This window comes from Aphelocoma coerulescens, chromosome 6 (assembly GCF_041296385.1).
Source record: "Aphelocoma coerulescens isolate FSJ_1873_10779 chromosome 6, UR_Acoe_1.0, whole genome shotgun sequence".
Lineage (NCBI taxonomy): Eukaryota > Metazoa > Chordata > Aves > Passeriformes > Corvidae > Aphelocoma > Aphelocoma coerulescens.
The window spans coordinates 31,833,327-31,848,260 of NC_091020.1; the positions used below are offsets into that span (position 1 = coordinate 31,833,327).

The 14,934-nt window shown below is 41.5% G+C and overlaps 1 long non-coding RNA gene across 4 annotated transcripts in view; it reads left to right on the forward strand.

Moving 5' to 3' along the window:
• Positions 1-223: 223 nt before the first annotated feature.
• LOC138112684 (uncharacterized) overlaps positions 224-14,934 on the forward strand; it is a 121,996-nt gene continuing 107,285 nt past the window's right edge. For 3 of the 4 annotated variants that reach the window (XR_011151805.1, XR_011151806.1, XR_011151804.1), the window contains exon 1: positions 230-310. This is a non-coding gene — a long non-coding RNA (uncharacterized lncRNA). Of the gene's footprint in view, positions 311-14,934 lie in introns of all 4 variants that reach the window. The other variant, XR_011151803.1, reaches the window with a different exon arrangement.

Sequence of the window (14,934 nt, forward strand, 5' to 3'; positions counted from 1 at the left end):
CATAGTAAACTTCATAAAATTGATTCAAACATACGGAACCGGTAATTAGGAGGGATGAGGTATCTGACATAAGAGGACCTTCTAATCCCAAAAACAAAAGCCAAATCACAGTAATACAAAAAACATGCAAACTCTGAGATAGAAGACAGTCCCCATTCCAGCTGGTGCTTATCTGGTTTGCCAGATAAACTTCGAAATCAGTGATTATCCTTGACCCCCAGCAGCTGATATAAAAGTCTTTTAGGCAAGCAGAGAGGTGGCTGTGTGCTTGGAAGGAGCAGGATGGTCTAAATGGCTCAGCTCAGAAGAGGTTAGTGTTGCTCTTATCTGTTAATGTTTTCTACTTTATGAAAAAAAAAATTATTTTAAAGTGCTATGAGGGAGTTGGTGGGACATTTTCTGCCTTGGTTGCGTTGTTAAAGCATTTGTTGGGCTGCTGCTGGCCAGCCCTTGGGACGGGCTGTGTGCCATTTGGTGGCCTGGCTACTGCAGGCACAGGCTGGCTTGTGAATCTGCACAATAAATTGTATATAAATATTTTACAGTTAAATTTGTTGCTGTCTCAGGAAAGTGGGAATAACTATGCAGTTACAAGCCCTGGGCTGCTGCTGGGCTCCTTCTTGAGAGCAAGGCCAGGCAGGGGTGGGTCTGCAGTTTAGATCTCTGTGGGTTTTGCTGTGCCATTTTTCCCCCTCTTTCTTTGCTTTCTTCTCACCCTGTGAACTGAGCTGGTTTTGAAAACGCAGGCTCACCACTTGTTTCCCTTTGTGAACATTTTGTGAAGCAACAAACAAATTAAAAATTGGAGCAAAAATCTCATTCTCTCTTTGTGGCCAGGGCAATAAACCAGGTGGAGTGACTGGTTTCCAGGTCAGCCCCCTGACTGGGATGGCACCCTGTGCCTCACCTGCCTGGTGCCACAGGTGAGGTGGAGGGAGGGAGCAGCTCTGCAAGGGATGCCTGATGGCTTTGTAGAAGCCTGTAACCCCCTCTCAGCCCCTGGTTTTGCTGCCCTTTTGTTCTGTTCATTCACACCGTGCTGCCCTTTAGGGGCACGGACCCGGGCTCCTGCTCTGTGAGAGGTGTTAGTGCAGGAGGCAAAGGCTGCCCCAGGTGGGCTCCCATGATGGGCTGATGGATTCCAGCTGCTCCAGTTTCTGTTGCCAGCACAGGCCTCTCCCAGCTTGCAGCTGCTGTGCCTCTGCACCTGGGTTACACCGTGGCAGTAAAATGTTGGGTGTTTGGCAAGTTGCACAGTCTGTGAGAAATATTACCTGCTTCCCCAGGGCTGACAGGGCTTGAAAGGAAACATTTATCAGAGCAATTCCTTGTTTTCTCTACTTTCCTTGGTCTTATGCATTGCATTAAGATGAGAGGGTGGCATGAGATGAGAGGATGATGAATTTCTTTAATTGTGGGGCTCTCTAATAACTTCCCTGAGGGCCTGTCACACACACCAGGGCGGCTTTTGGGCAGATCTCCTTCAGGGTTCTGATCACCAGCACTTTTCCTGACAATGGCCTCTCGTCTGAAGCTCCACTGGTGCTTTGCAGACATCCTTTACGTGTCTCAATGCTCAAAAGAACATAATGATTGTGTCTTATTTGGTTATAACTTGTGCAAATGAAAACAAGGCACAGGTGTGTAAGGGCAAGGTGATGCTGTCACGAGTGGGGGGTACTGGGGCTGTGCTGCTACTGCTGCTGTCATGAAAGCAGCTTAGAAACCATCTCTTTCCTCACACTGCTGCTCTTCCTGCCCTATTACAGACTCATGGAATGGTTTGTGTTGGAAGGGACCTTAAAGATCACATAATTCCAACTTGGTGCCCTGTGGTTGATAAGAAAAATCTCATTCTAGGCCCTTTTCTTTTGAGTGTAGCAAACACTGGTCTTTTAATGAGCTATTCATCCTTAGACTGCACTTTCTAATTTGGTGTGGTTATGGTTTGAAGCATAATGCTCACACCAGTGCAGCTTTCCCTAGTACTCAGCACCAGCAAGCCAAGAGAAAATTCAGATGTTATTTGTACATTGTGCATAGAAATAAGATAATTGTATAACATGTCATGGTAGTGGCCAAAAGAGGAACCAAATACACCTGGCTTGCCCTTTTGTTTGAGCTTCTGGGTAGCTGTCTGCTGTGCTTTCTGTGTGGCACAGTGAGATGTGGCTGCTGCACCACGCAGAGGTGCTGCTCCAGATGTTCCTGTACGAGGAGCAGTGGGATCAATATCGATCTCTGCAGCCCCGTGTGCTTACAGAGGCTCACAAGTGCAGGTCGTGCAGCCCAGGCTGTGCTCCCAGCAGAGATCAAAGTGAGCTGAGTGCTGTTGTAGCTTCTGGGACACAGCAGTGGGGATGTAGAGGTGGCTGAGGCAAGCTCAGGAAGAAGGAAATGAGTGAATGAGCTCTGATGTTTGCTACAATGAGTAAATGTGATTAAGGACAAAAAAAAAAAAAGAGATTGAAGAGGAAAAGGATCTCTAATGCTGATGAAATTAGTCTAATATGATGCAAAGAGTATTGTTGGGGTGTGTATTGGCTATTGATCAGTGTTCTGTTCCATGTTTGTGGTGGAAATGGGGTGGATTTGAGGGAATTGGGAAGGACTCTGTACTCTGCAGTGGCAGCTTTAACATAAATTGGCAGCACATCTGTACCATGGAACACTGCAAGACAAATCTGCCTGGTCTGGTACACCTGGAACAATACTTGTGGCATTTTTGAACGAAGTTTTTTTTAATTACACTGTAGAATTGCTTCCATCTCTACTTCCTTTTCTTTAGTTTTGCCTAAAAAATATCCCAAAAAACCTCCAACCTCCCCCACAACCAACCCCAAACAAAACTACAATTGTGATTTCTGGAACCTAAACTACTCAAAAATTGATGGTGAAGAGTGGTTGCTCTGTAATTGCCATGTTTGAGTGTCTGTGACTATAATGTTGTGTGATTTATATCTGTAGGAAGTAAAAGTCTAAAGTAACTTACCAGAATTCTCACAGGTTTAATCCTGTTCTTCTGGGGTTCTTGGAAATATTGCCTCTGATTCAGCCTTCCACAAGGTTGTGGCTTTCAGGGATGTTCTTTAGGTTGTTCTGGTTTTGTACAAAAGTCTGAATAGTGAGCCATATATTTTTTTCTTTTCCAGCCACCTGTGTGTATTTAGGCATATTTCATAATGTTAAGTTGAAATAAAACTAGCCTAGCTGGTGTTTAGATCTCAGTGTGTTTCCTCAAAAAGGCCCATAAAACCCCATGAATAAGCCAAATGGTCTGTGTAAGTCCAAACTATAAATTAGATTCAAGGGCAGAAATATGTTAGATTTTTTTCGGGTAGCCCAATAAAGGTTTGGGAGAGTTTTCTTCATTTAATTTAATCTGGAAAAACAAATAATAGCCTGGAAGCATCCTTTTTTCCTGCCCAAATGGCTTTTCTGCCTTTGCAAGGTAATGTGCTTGTGGTTTTAGGGAGAATTAAGCCTGGAATTCTGCTAGGAGTGTATCCAAATACTTCCCTGTGGTCTTTTATATTGAAAAACAAATCTAACTATTTTTACTTACAGATGTTCTTTTTCTCTAAGGGAAGCACTGCAAGATAAATTGTGGAATTATTAGATTGTTTTACTTCCCACATCTATCCACTATTAAATGTCTTTTTAAAAACTGCTTTTGAAATCCATTTAGTCATGTTATCTCAATTCTTGTGGCTTACCAATGAAGAAGATAAGGCAGTTCACAATAACATTCTATTTTTCTCAAGCTGTGTCACTATGAAAATAATTTAATAAGGGACTAGTCTTGGGATGTTTGCTGTAATCAGCAAGTTTAGTTTCATTAAAAGGAAATTTAAATTTAATGGCAGAATACATGACTTATATTCTCTAGAGAGAGTGTGGTGATATACTTCTGTGCAGGCAACTTGACTAGATCTAGGCCAGGTAGTCCTAGGTTTTATGGCAAATGATTGATAATTAATTATACTTTAGGATCAGATTAGTTATTGGTAAACACCTTTCTGGAGGTTGGAAATAAAACTCTCCAGAGGAATAACATCCTCAATGAGAGTGCCAGCTGTCCAAATAAAAACAAACAGACCAGTTTGGACACTGGTTCAGGCAGGGTTTAGTAGTAGAAGCTGGGGTGCAGTTTGAAATGCTCAAAGGATCACAGAAAGGTTCATCAGTTCTATTGCAGAGTCTAAGGAATTTGTGGAACTTTAGTCCCTGGAAAACAGCAATGCAAAGAGCTGCTTATGTAAGTAAGATTAGCATCTGTGCTTACATTAGTTAGGAAAAATAAGGAAGGTTATTAATGCTTCAAATCACTGACTGAAATTAAAAGGAAAAAAAAAAAAATAGCCCATAATGGCACATCCATGCTGTGCTGTAATTATGTGCATCGCCCTTTCTCTGATTAAATGCAATTCAAGCTTCTATTAAAAAGAATTAAAAAAAAAAAAAAAAAATCATACAACAGTTACAACCCTCCCTAATACCCCTATGCCTATTTCTGGTTTGTCAACTGCTCCAACCACAATCCTACAGACCTCTGGGGCAAACAGCAGCCCTATGCAATGTCTCCATGCTTTATTTGGGGTACAGGTAATTGCAGCATTAAACCCACAGGTATTAGATGGATTTCAAGGCCTGTGCAGCTTTGTGATCTCATTATGCTTCTGGAAATGGGAGTAGATGGTTCATGCCTCCTTCAGGGTTCTGTATCCTCTGTATCTACAGACCATGTGTGGTAAGGAATGATGGGGTGGCAGTTTTGCTCTCCTCTGGACCTTTGTGCTCAGCTATGCATTAGAACTCCTTCCTAGTGTGGACAAAACTATCATCTCCTTTCCCTACAGCAAAAACAGTGATCAGAAATTTATTTAAGCTCTTGCTGTGGGGTGGGTGGTGTGTATTTGGTGTTAATAGCCTTGCATTTTTATATCAATATACTCGACATGATTATTACTTTGTCTGTAAACTTTCAAGTTGTCACTAAACTGAAGAACGACAGTTTTCTGAACACGGGAAAAATCTACTTTATCTCTTAAAATAATTAGGAGGAGACTTCATAAACACTAGAAATAATTTAATAAAGAAGGGACTCCAGATGGCTGAAGGAAGACTCAGGCATTCAGAACGTTCCCCATCCTAATTGCAATACCATGCACAGACATACGTCCTGATGCTTTGGGGAATTTACAGATGAGCTGCACTACAATCTGCTGGGAGGCAGAATCGTCACAGGGCTTTATTGTGACAGAAAAAGCATAATGTCTATTGAAGAAAACTAATTGCTGACAGTTTTTGAGCTGGCTGCGGTGCACGATACTTTTGTTCTGCCCTGTAGATTCTTGTTTCAAAAAATAAAGTACACACATGCAAATAGAAACATATTGCTCCAATCTCCATGGCATTCATGTACAATTTCCCTCCAATGGCTCCAAGCTCCCTTTGTCTGTACAGGTGCTCATTTGGCAGTGGGATTTTTCCAAAGGTTCCCTTTCAATGTAGCTCTGGCGAGAGACCTTGGATTGCACAGCCCAGGCCCTGAATAACAAACTAATGTGAAAAGCTTTAAATTAGGTTCTTCAGCACATCCTTCTGTCCTTTCAGGAGGCAGCAAGAGAACAGAGTGGTCCAGTTTCTCCTTGGGGGTGCTCTGGGATGCTGCTCTCATCTGAGAAAAGAAAGAACTGTAATTTGGGACTCTGACCCAGAAACACCTGCAAAAGGGAAGGGAATCCCCCAAACACCTGTGTTTCTGATCTCCAGTGATCACTGTAGCATGGTTTTGTTCACAGTAGGTTTCTCCTTCTTTTGTCCTTCTCTTGCTGAGGAAAAATCTAGCAGGCAGTGTCAATATGACCTTCAGGACTTCAAATACCTACTCCTTACTGACTTAAAATAGAGGCAAATTGCAGCCTGCCTGCAAAGGGCTCATCTGTTTGTTTAAAATGGAGGTTTATGCCATAGACTAGTTTCCAGAATTAATTAAGGCACCCCCACGTGGAGATATGCAGAGTAATTACTTGCTGATAACTCAATACTGGCAATGTATTCTTGGTAAGTAGGTGTGGAGAAGTTTATGCTGCAGTTCAATGGCTTCTCCAGGAGGCAAGGGGATCTGTGGGTTGTGTGAGGTGATTTTGGGGATGTGCTTTAATTTTTTCCCCTGTGAACTCTCATTATTCATTCCCTGCCCAGTGAAAAGCCATTTATCAGACTTTCAATGCCAGTCTTGGAGTGGTGGAGGGTTCCTGCTGAAGGAAGGGCCCCTCATCTTTCACAAGAACTGTAAGGTCATCAGTCTTGGAAGGGTTGTGCATGGGCACTGAGGTTGTGTGAGAGAATTCAGCAGCCAGACAAAGAGAAAATATGTTTGCAGTGATTAATTAGCTCTGCCTGCTGTTGGGTTTTGCTGATGAAATGTGCTCCTCTGATCTGATTGTGTTGGCTTGGGCACTCAAGGAAGTCACGGTTGCCACTGGGATACCTTTGTCAGTGTGGAAAAAGACTGAATGCACAATTTATATCTGAGATAGAAGCAGTTGTGTGTGGATTGATTGAAATGGAGCCCAGGAAGTGCCTCCTGGGATCTGCAGTCATGCCTGGGCTCAGAGGAGAATAAATGTTGGTCCAGCCAGGTTAGGAAGGGATGATGAGAGCATTCAAAGCTCAGAGACAACATGTGTGAGATGACCAGAGGTATCAGGAATGGCTCCAGCTCAGTGAATTAGAATCATAGAATAGTTTGGGTTAAAGAGACCTTTAAAGGCCACCTTGTCCAACCCCTCTGCAGTGACCAGGGGCATCTTCAACTAGACCAGGCTCCTCAGAGTCCTGTCTGACCTGACCCTGGACACTTCCAGGGATGGAGCATCCACCACCTCTCTGGGCAACCTGTGCCAGAGGTTCGTGAAGTAATCCTGACAGAGTAAGAGTTTATACCTTCTCCTCTAAGTAACATAAAGCAAAAATTGCAATAACAGGAAGTTGAGACTTTGGAGAAATGATTTCTTTGCAATATTAATGTAGAAGCTGGATAATGTGCCAGTGGAGCACTGCCAAGACAAATTTGACAAAAGAATGAGTGTGCATTATAGGAATAAAACTATTCAACCTCCTCTTGGCACCTGCTATAATCCATCAGACCTCTGGGAAATTCAAATGTATAAGCAACATCTGGAACAAAACAATCACTATTGCTTTGCTACTTTAAAATTTCATGTGCCTAGTCACGAGGGGGGGACAAAACAAAATATCTGAAAATGGTTACAGATTTATCTACTGCTTTATTTAGGCAGCTCACATCTGAGATGGGAGCATTTTAGTGCTGGAAATTGATTTCTGGACGAAATGGGGATCAAAGAGGTAAAAGTTGGAACTCAAACCATGTTTTCATCAGCAGCCAGACTTCAAACAACTGCATGGTGGGAAGGCTTAGCAGCAGGCTGAGCTGTGGCTTGGTGATATGATAAACCTGGCTTTTCAATCAGTGGTGGTGGGTCAGAAATGCTGTGACTGCCTGACACACAGCTCTGATCAGAGAGAACTTGCTTGGAAGGTTGAAGATTTGTTTAAAGGAATGCTTATTGATTAACTTTGGAATGGGAAAGTTCTGTGCCATGCCTGGGGCTTTTTCAGTGGGCATAAATTCAACAGAAAGGAGCATGAAATTCAGGCTGTACCCTCTGACTAACCAGAAATGCAGTTCTGGGTCACTGTTTGTACAGTTGGTGATTCGGTGGTGCTTTTCTCATTTTTTTTTTTAAATAGAGATATTTGGGGTTTTTTTAAGAGGGGGATTCTTAGTTTTAGGGGATGTTTTTTCAAAGACTTATATGGAAGCTGGGGAAGGGTCTAGAAAACACATCTTATGAGGAGCAGCTGAGGGTGTTTAGTCTCTAGTAAATGACCCATAGGATTTCCACAGAGGTTGCACATGGACTGTGGGAAAATTTTTTGGTGTATTGCATAGGATCTGTTATGACACATGATTTTCAAAGGAGTTAATTTTATAACAGAAATCAGTGAAAGCTATATATACATATATCTATAAATGCATGTTATTACTGTGATCCTGCATCTACAAGCCTTCAAGATTTTAGGATGTGGTTCAGTCATAGTTAGGAACATTCTTTTGCAGTGATAATATTAATCAAAGTTGCTTTCCCAAAACAACAAGCTTAAAGGAGGAGCTGCCTACTTTTTTCTGTAGAAAAACATGCTGGTTACAGGAGAAAACAAAATGCTGATGGACTGAAGATTCCTAATCTCAGTTATTAAATAAATACCTTATTAAGCTGATCAAAACATTTCTTGTAAGAATGGTGAGATGGATCTAGGTTTTGGCCTGCTGATTACTCATCTTGCGTTATAGTATGGGTGGTAAAGAAAGATAATTTTAATTCCAGGGTATGTAATTATTTTTTGAATAGGTGAATGAAATCTGTGGGTGGCAAAAGGCAATCCCATACAGAAGGACTAGCAGGTGTAATGTTACTTGTTTCCCTCTGTCTCTTGTAAATCAAGAAGTCTATCTCAAATGAATCAGATTCTGGTAAAAACACTTCCAAAATGCCAGAGCCTTTCCTCTCTAGTTCTTCCAGCTGAGGAGATGCTTCTCTCATCCTCTCAGTGAAAAAAGCCCTGCTTATACTCAACGTCATAAATTCTTTGCTCACTTTTATTTTGTCTGTATCCAGTTCCTGTTTTCTCAAATGACTGTATTAAAACACAATGTTAATTGGATAGGGGCTGACCTCTGATAAGCTTGCAGGCCTATAATTTCCTCTGCCTTGGTTATGAGCTCGTCTTTACAAAATGTCTGGAAAAATTAAAAATTTCAGCTCCAGAGGTGAAAGAATGCCTTCTCAGGGGGAGTGGTGTCCTCCAGACCCCCTGGGTTACCAAGTGCTCTGCTCTGACTGTACTTGCAGAGCTCAAGAGGCTGCCCCTCTGAGAAGTTGGCATAAGGAAGCATTTAGAGCTTAGCTCAATGCCAACTGCAGTTCCTGGGAATTTCCCACAGCCTGAAGTGTCTGAGGATCTGCCTCTTAAGCCAAGCTCTTAAAATCACTGTCAAATAAACCCAGCAGAGCATCAGACTGTAGCTGCCTATTCTGAGACCTTGGATGTATGGAGCCAGCAGTGCCACCTCAAACTTATCCTGGTGTCAGCAGAGTTTCCTGGTTTTCCTCTTACCCCTTCTGCTTTTATCCCCCCCAGATTCTACTTCTGCCTCTGGGCCTTGCCCTCCACACAGTGGGTGATGGCTTGTGAGAGAAAACTGATGCCTTTTAAGAACTGAATGAGCAAATACTGAGCTGGTACAAAGTTTAGATGGAACACCTGAGGCCACAAACTGACCTACTGCTCAGTGTTCTTGCCTTCATTTTTAATACACTTAAAAGAATATCACCTTTGGAGAGGGGGTGGGGGGAAGATGTGCTTCTCAGGGTTACTCAGTGGAGCTATGAAAGAACAAGCACAATACCAGCAGTCCCAGCTGCAGCTCTGCCTGGGGGTTTGCTGAGCCCTTCTAGTGCTTTTTGGAGAATCTTGCAATTTATTCCTGCTATGGCCTTGAAAGTCTTTTAACATAATGTGTGTGTGTGAAATTTATCTGTTGGTTCACTGTCTTGCTCAAAACACACAGGATGGTTGTATGAAGCACCTGTTGTTTGTTGAGTGAAGGTGGCAGGTTATAGTGTGTCTGGTTGCAGCTTAAAAAATGGGAGTGTGCTGTCAGAAACTGAAGATAAATCCCACCAGGGTAAAAGAGAGAAAGATATTTCTGCCTTTATGGAGAGGTTAAGTTCCCTGCTATCTTGATTAAATTAGAGTGGCAAGGATGTGAAGAGGCTCTTGGGGGGAGAAAAACAGTTCCTGTAACAAATACTGTCCATTCTTTTAAAGAGAAGCTCTTCAAATGATTTTGAACTTAAAAGTTATCTAACGGTGGTAAAAGTGGTACAAACTAAAGACTCAGCTGTCTGTTTGCTGAAACAACACAAACAGTAATTTGCTTCTCAGATTTTGCTGTGGTTTTATACAAACAGATGTTAATAACCAAATAACTGGGTGGGAAGGATAATTGCCACACTTTGGAACATGGTGCTGAGTTATCAGGGAGGCATTTCAGCTCCCACTGCTGTTGCTGAGGGACTCGGGGAGCCTGATGAGATGAGCAGACTGAGTTAGTTGCATGTTTTCTTGGGGAATTTCCAGCAAAGCAGTTGGTTACTCTGTCCCTGACTAGTTTATCAATGTCTCTTTACATTGTTGTTGATCCAGCCAGATTGTTCCCAGACTCAGCACTTGTCTCCTCTTACGTGCTGCACCCGGTGTCTTCTGGAGAAAGGCTAGAAACAGTTTCCTTATCTAGGGGATCTTTCTATCTAAAGCAAATTTAGGAAATAATTTGTGCCTTCAAGCAGTCTGCTGTGTTCAACCACCACTTGTGCCTGGTTCTGATGAATGTGATCAGCTTATTTGCTGTCCCTGCTGTGTATCAGAAAGGCATTGCCTTTTACATCCACTGTGGAGTACCTTCATGACCTGGTGATAAATATCCAACAAATTCCAGAGGACTGTGATTTAAACCACATGAAGTTTAACAGCACCACTCTAGGCCAAGAAGTTACAAGTGAAATTTAGAAAAAAATAAATAATTTATTGAGAAACACTACTTGCATTGCTATTTTTTCACTTGTCAGCTTAGTCTTATTGTTGTTCGTGGATTTATAGCAATGGCAATTTTGCTCTGTATTTTGACGTGCAAGAGTGAGCAGAAATATTGTTCCTTGTTATTGCAAACTTTATAGTAGAGAAACCAGAGTTAACTCATCTGATTTCACCTAAAGATATCTCCAAGCAGTTAGGAGAAAATGATGTATTTCTGCCAAGCCATTAAGAGAATTCTTTGTTAAAAAGTTGCCCTTGCCCAAGTCTTGTTTTTATGGAGCAATCACAATTAGTTAAGGCTGCTCCAAGTGTCAGCCAGGAGTCAGGGTGCTGCAGGGAAATAAGTCCAACAAGTTTATTGCTTCCCAGTTTGGGTGATGGCCTGCCTCAGCAACCTGCAGCATGCCAAATAGTTTCTGATGGGATGAAACCTCAAATTTTATTACTTCTGAAGGTCACAGCATATTAAATGTATCACAAATATACATAAACAGCCGTAAAATGCAAATTCACTTCCTCCATCAAGTAAAATTTCCTGCAATATATTTTTAGTTGGTTTCTTTTTCTTGGCTTCTGCTGAAATCAGGTCTGTAAGATTTATTTATGGAGTAGCTGAGTTGGTGTCCATGGTAGAGATATAATCTCAATTAATTGGTTTTTTATTGTTTTGGGGTTTCTTTTAATTAAAGAGCTCAGTTTACACCACTGAATTTCCCAGGTTCACATTTATTGATATCAGATAAAACATAGTGACTTTTTCCCCCCCTGTAGTGAGGAATAATAACATCTTTTTAATACAGCCTTTGTTTTTTTTAATTGAAATCTACTTTGTCATGAGGGGTGGCTAAGAATTAAATTGTTGCAGCAGCATGACATGAGGTGTTATTTCATTCCTAGATGAGAGATTCAGATCTGCCTGTGACAAAGAGAAAAGATGATCCAATGTACTGGTGCTGCACATTTTAGCAAGTACTGACTGATAGTCCTTAATGGACTAGAAGGACCCAGTCCAGAGCATCTTTTTTCCACAAGAGTATTTTGTCTTTTACATTTGCTGACTTAAAGCTTCAGGAGTGCTCTCTTAAGAGATTACCTGAGTGGTATGTTTTTATTGACAATAAAAGCTATTTTTCTCCTCCAAAAACCTAGGGCTTTCCAACATATTTTTCTCTCTTTCACTGAAAGTCTGAAAATAAGAGTTGCAGAGATCCTTGGAGAGCAAAAAACATGTAATCATAACTTATGACTGACTTTTTTTTGTCTGAAGATGTGTGATATGTTTTATGAGCATTTTATCTTTCAATAAAATGTTTTTCAGCTGCCTGAATTCACATGAAATGGCAGCAAAATATTTTTTGGTTTGATACTTAGATTTTTGAACGGTTCTGGTTGACAGGATTATTCATGAAGGCCCTTACAAGCTTTTCTGAAGCTGTCTTTTGGTAGGCTTTGCATTCAGAATTATTCACTAGGTTAAATTAGAATTAAAAACATTAGATTTTGCCTTCGAACAATTTGTGTTTAATTTTATTGTATTTTATGCTATGTTTTGCTTTGGCTTGTTATAAAAATGCCAGTTAGTGTTTATCCTTTGTTTTTGAAAGAACCCCCACACCCTGCAAACAGAACTGGTAACTCCAACAAGAATCTTCTTATCTGTCTAAACCATGATTTATGACTGTTTCTTTGTTTTTTTATAAGTCCAGAACTTGGGGCTTAAATTAATAGTCTCTTTTCTTTTTCTTCCGTTAATGAAAGGAGGCTGTGAAGCTTTCATGCAGGTTTTGGTTTTGTTTTGAAGAGAACTCGAAAAATTTGGGCATTTAGGGCAATTTGCTACATTGCATATCTCCCAGTCCCTTAAAAAAAAGTGCAGACACTCCTAAGCAGGAGGATTTTATAAATTCACTTTTTATAAATGGGAATCTATAAAAAGCCAGGGATTCTGTTCTGACCCAAGACTTCTGTTGGAGAAAGAGCTGTTTTAGATGATCCTCATGGAGCAGGGGAGAGGAGGGCACCTCAATTTTCTTGCTTGATGAAAGGTGTGACTTGATGAGGAGGGGAATGGCTGTGTTTATTTAAGCATTATAGTGTGAATTCCATAAAAGTATTTTATCCAATTAAGACTTTAAATTTGGAGGAAGCTTCTTGGTCTGAGACACATTTTCCACTCAGGTTTGTAATGTAAGGCATCTCTATAGTCAGTGGAGAAAAACAGATCCTTGAGAAGCCAGTCCATCAGAAATAAGGTGGGGTGAAGCTTCATCTGGTTGTGCCTCTCCCCTGGATTATTTTTGGGGTGTATGGAAGGAAGGAGGTGACAGAGAAAAGCACTGGTTACTGTCTTCAGACAGTGAAACTAAGAGAACTCTTCAGCCTTAAAGTAAGCAGCTGCAGCTTGATGACTTCAGTGCAGTTTTTGCTATACCCATCCCTCACGAGCCTGATGAGCAGGTCAGATATGATGCTAACTAAATATGTAGTGACTGGCATCGTAATGTTTCTTCCTGCTTGTCTACTGCAGCTGTTATCAAATTACTGAATTTTCTACCTTTCTGTCTGACTGCTGTCAAGGGGAACAGTCTGCCTGCCATGATTGATGGCAGCTTTTCCCATCACTGCTGCCTTCTGATTTCATTTTCCAGGCATGTCTACATCAAATTTTATTATGAAAGATTCTTGCTTTGTAATTTCGTTATACAGAGAGAAGGAAGAATTAAAAGCATAAACACTTTTGTAATAAAGCAATATGTAGATTTCCAGATTCATGTTCTGAAATGCTCACTGACTGAGAGAAAAACACAAGGCTTGAGGCAGAAAAAGGCAGCCCTGGAATAATAAAAATTAGGCTCTGGAGAATCCAGCTGAGGCCTCTGCCAGTACAAACAGGCAATCAGAAAAATATCTGCCCTTGACAAACCTGAAAGGGCTTCAGATTGATGGACAACACAGGCAAACTGGATTAGAAAAAAGCACAGAGAAAGGTCTGAGGGGACATGACATGGCAGTGACAGAGCCAGACACAGAAAAATGGTGACACTTGAACCTTCATGCAGCATGTGGTGGCTTGGCCCCAGGTCCAGGCAGGTAGCACATGTGGTGTCCTAAAGCCTCTGCTTCTCACAGCTAAAGAGCTTTTGTTGTGGGAAATGAACGGCCTGAACCCCCAGGATGGGGGCTGTGACATTGTGAATTCACCCACTGCACCCACCGAGCACAGAGGGAGTGGTGATGAACTGTACTGTGCTGTTATCACACAAATATGATCACATATCTGGTTCTCCAACCTGCTTCCCTTGGTGCAGGAGCCCTCCAGACCCTGCTGAGCACCTGGAGCTCACCAGCTTTGCCCACTCACCCTCCAGAGCTCCACTCCGTGGTGTTTTCCATCAACCCCCTGCAGCTGGGTCGGGAATTCCAGGAGGGGACTGACTCAAGCTACAGGAGACAGAGCAGAGCTGTGGAAACGAAGTCAAATAACTTACAGCCTGGGATTTCTAAGGAGATTTGAAGCATAAACTTGGCTAGCTTTCTGTGAAAAGTGAGATTTAGAGTTTCAGCTCCTTAAAGCTGTTTTTTTGGAAAGTTTTATAAGTTAAAAGAGAAGAACAAGAAATTTCAGAGACCAAGTAGTAAGAGTTGTGTGGCCCAAGGCAGAGGGAGAATATCTGACCTTGTTGGGGATCTTGGGCCTCTTCTGGGGGTGTAGGAGGGCTGGGGCTCAGTCAATCACATCTTTGCTCTGGCCTGTGTTAGCAGCAAACCCAAGGCAGAGCCAGGAGCTCTGTCATTGCCATGCTGTGCCCAACACCTTGGATTCTGATTTCTGTCATGTACCCAGCTCTGAACTGAGAATTGTAACAGTCCAATAATTAATTTTGGTTCAGTTTTGTTTTTTTGCTTTCTATACCATAGGAAATAGTATTGATGACTTAGATCTGTGCACCACAAACTTGTTAGTTCCAACTCATTTGCTGTCAGTAAATTGCCTCCTCGTTAAAGAAGAATGATGATGACTCAAATTATAGTTGATGTTGCATTGCAAATAACAAATAAATATCATAGAGGAGCTTTGGTCATGATGTTGAATGTTCTTTCTCTGAAGTTTTAAGTGTAATCACTTAGTGATGGTGATATGTGAATAAGTCAAGGGGAAATTATGTAATGGTACAAAGAAATCAGCTACAAGCACTGATCAGTTGTAATACAGGAGGAATGAATTCTTTTCCCTATGAAACTGTC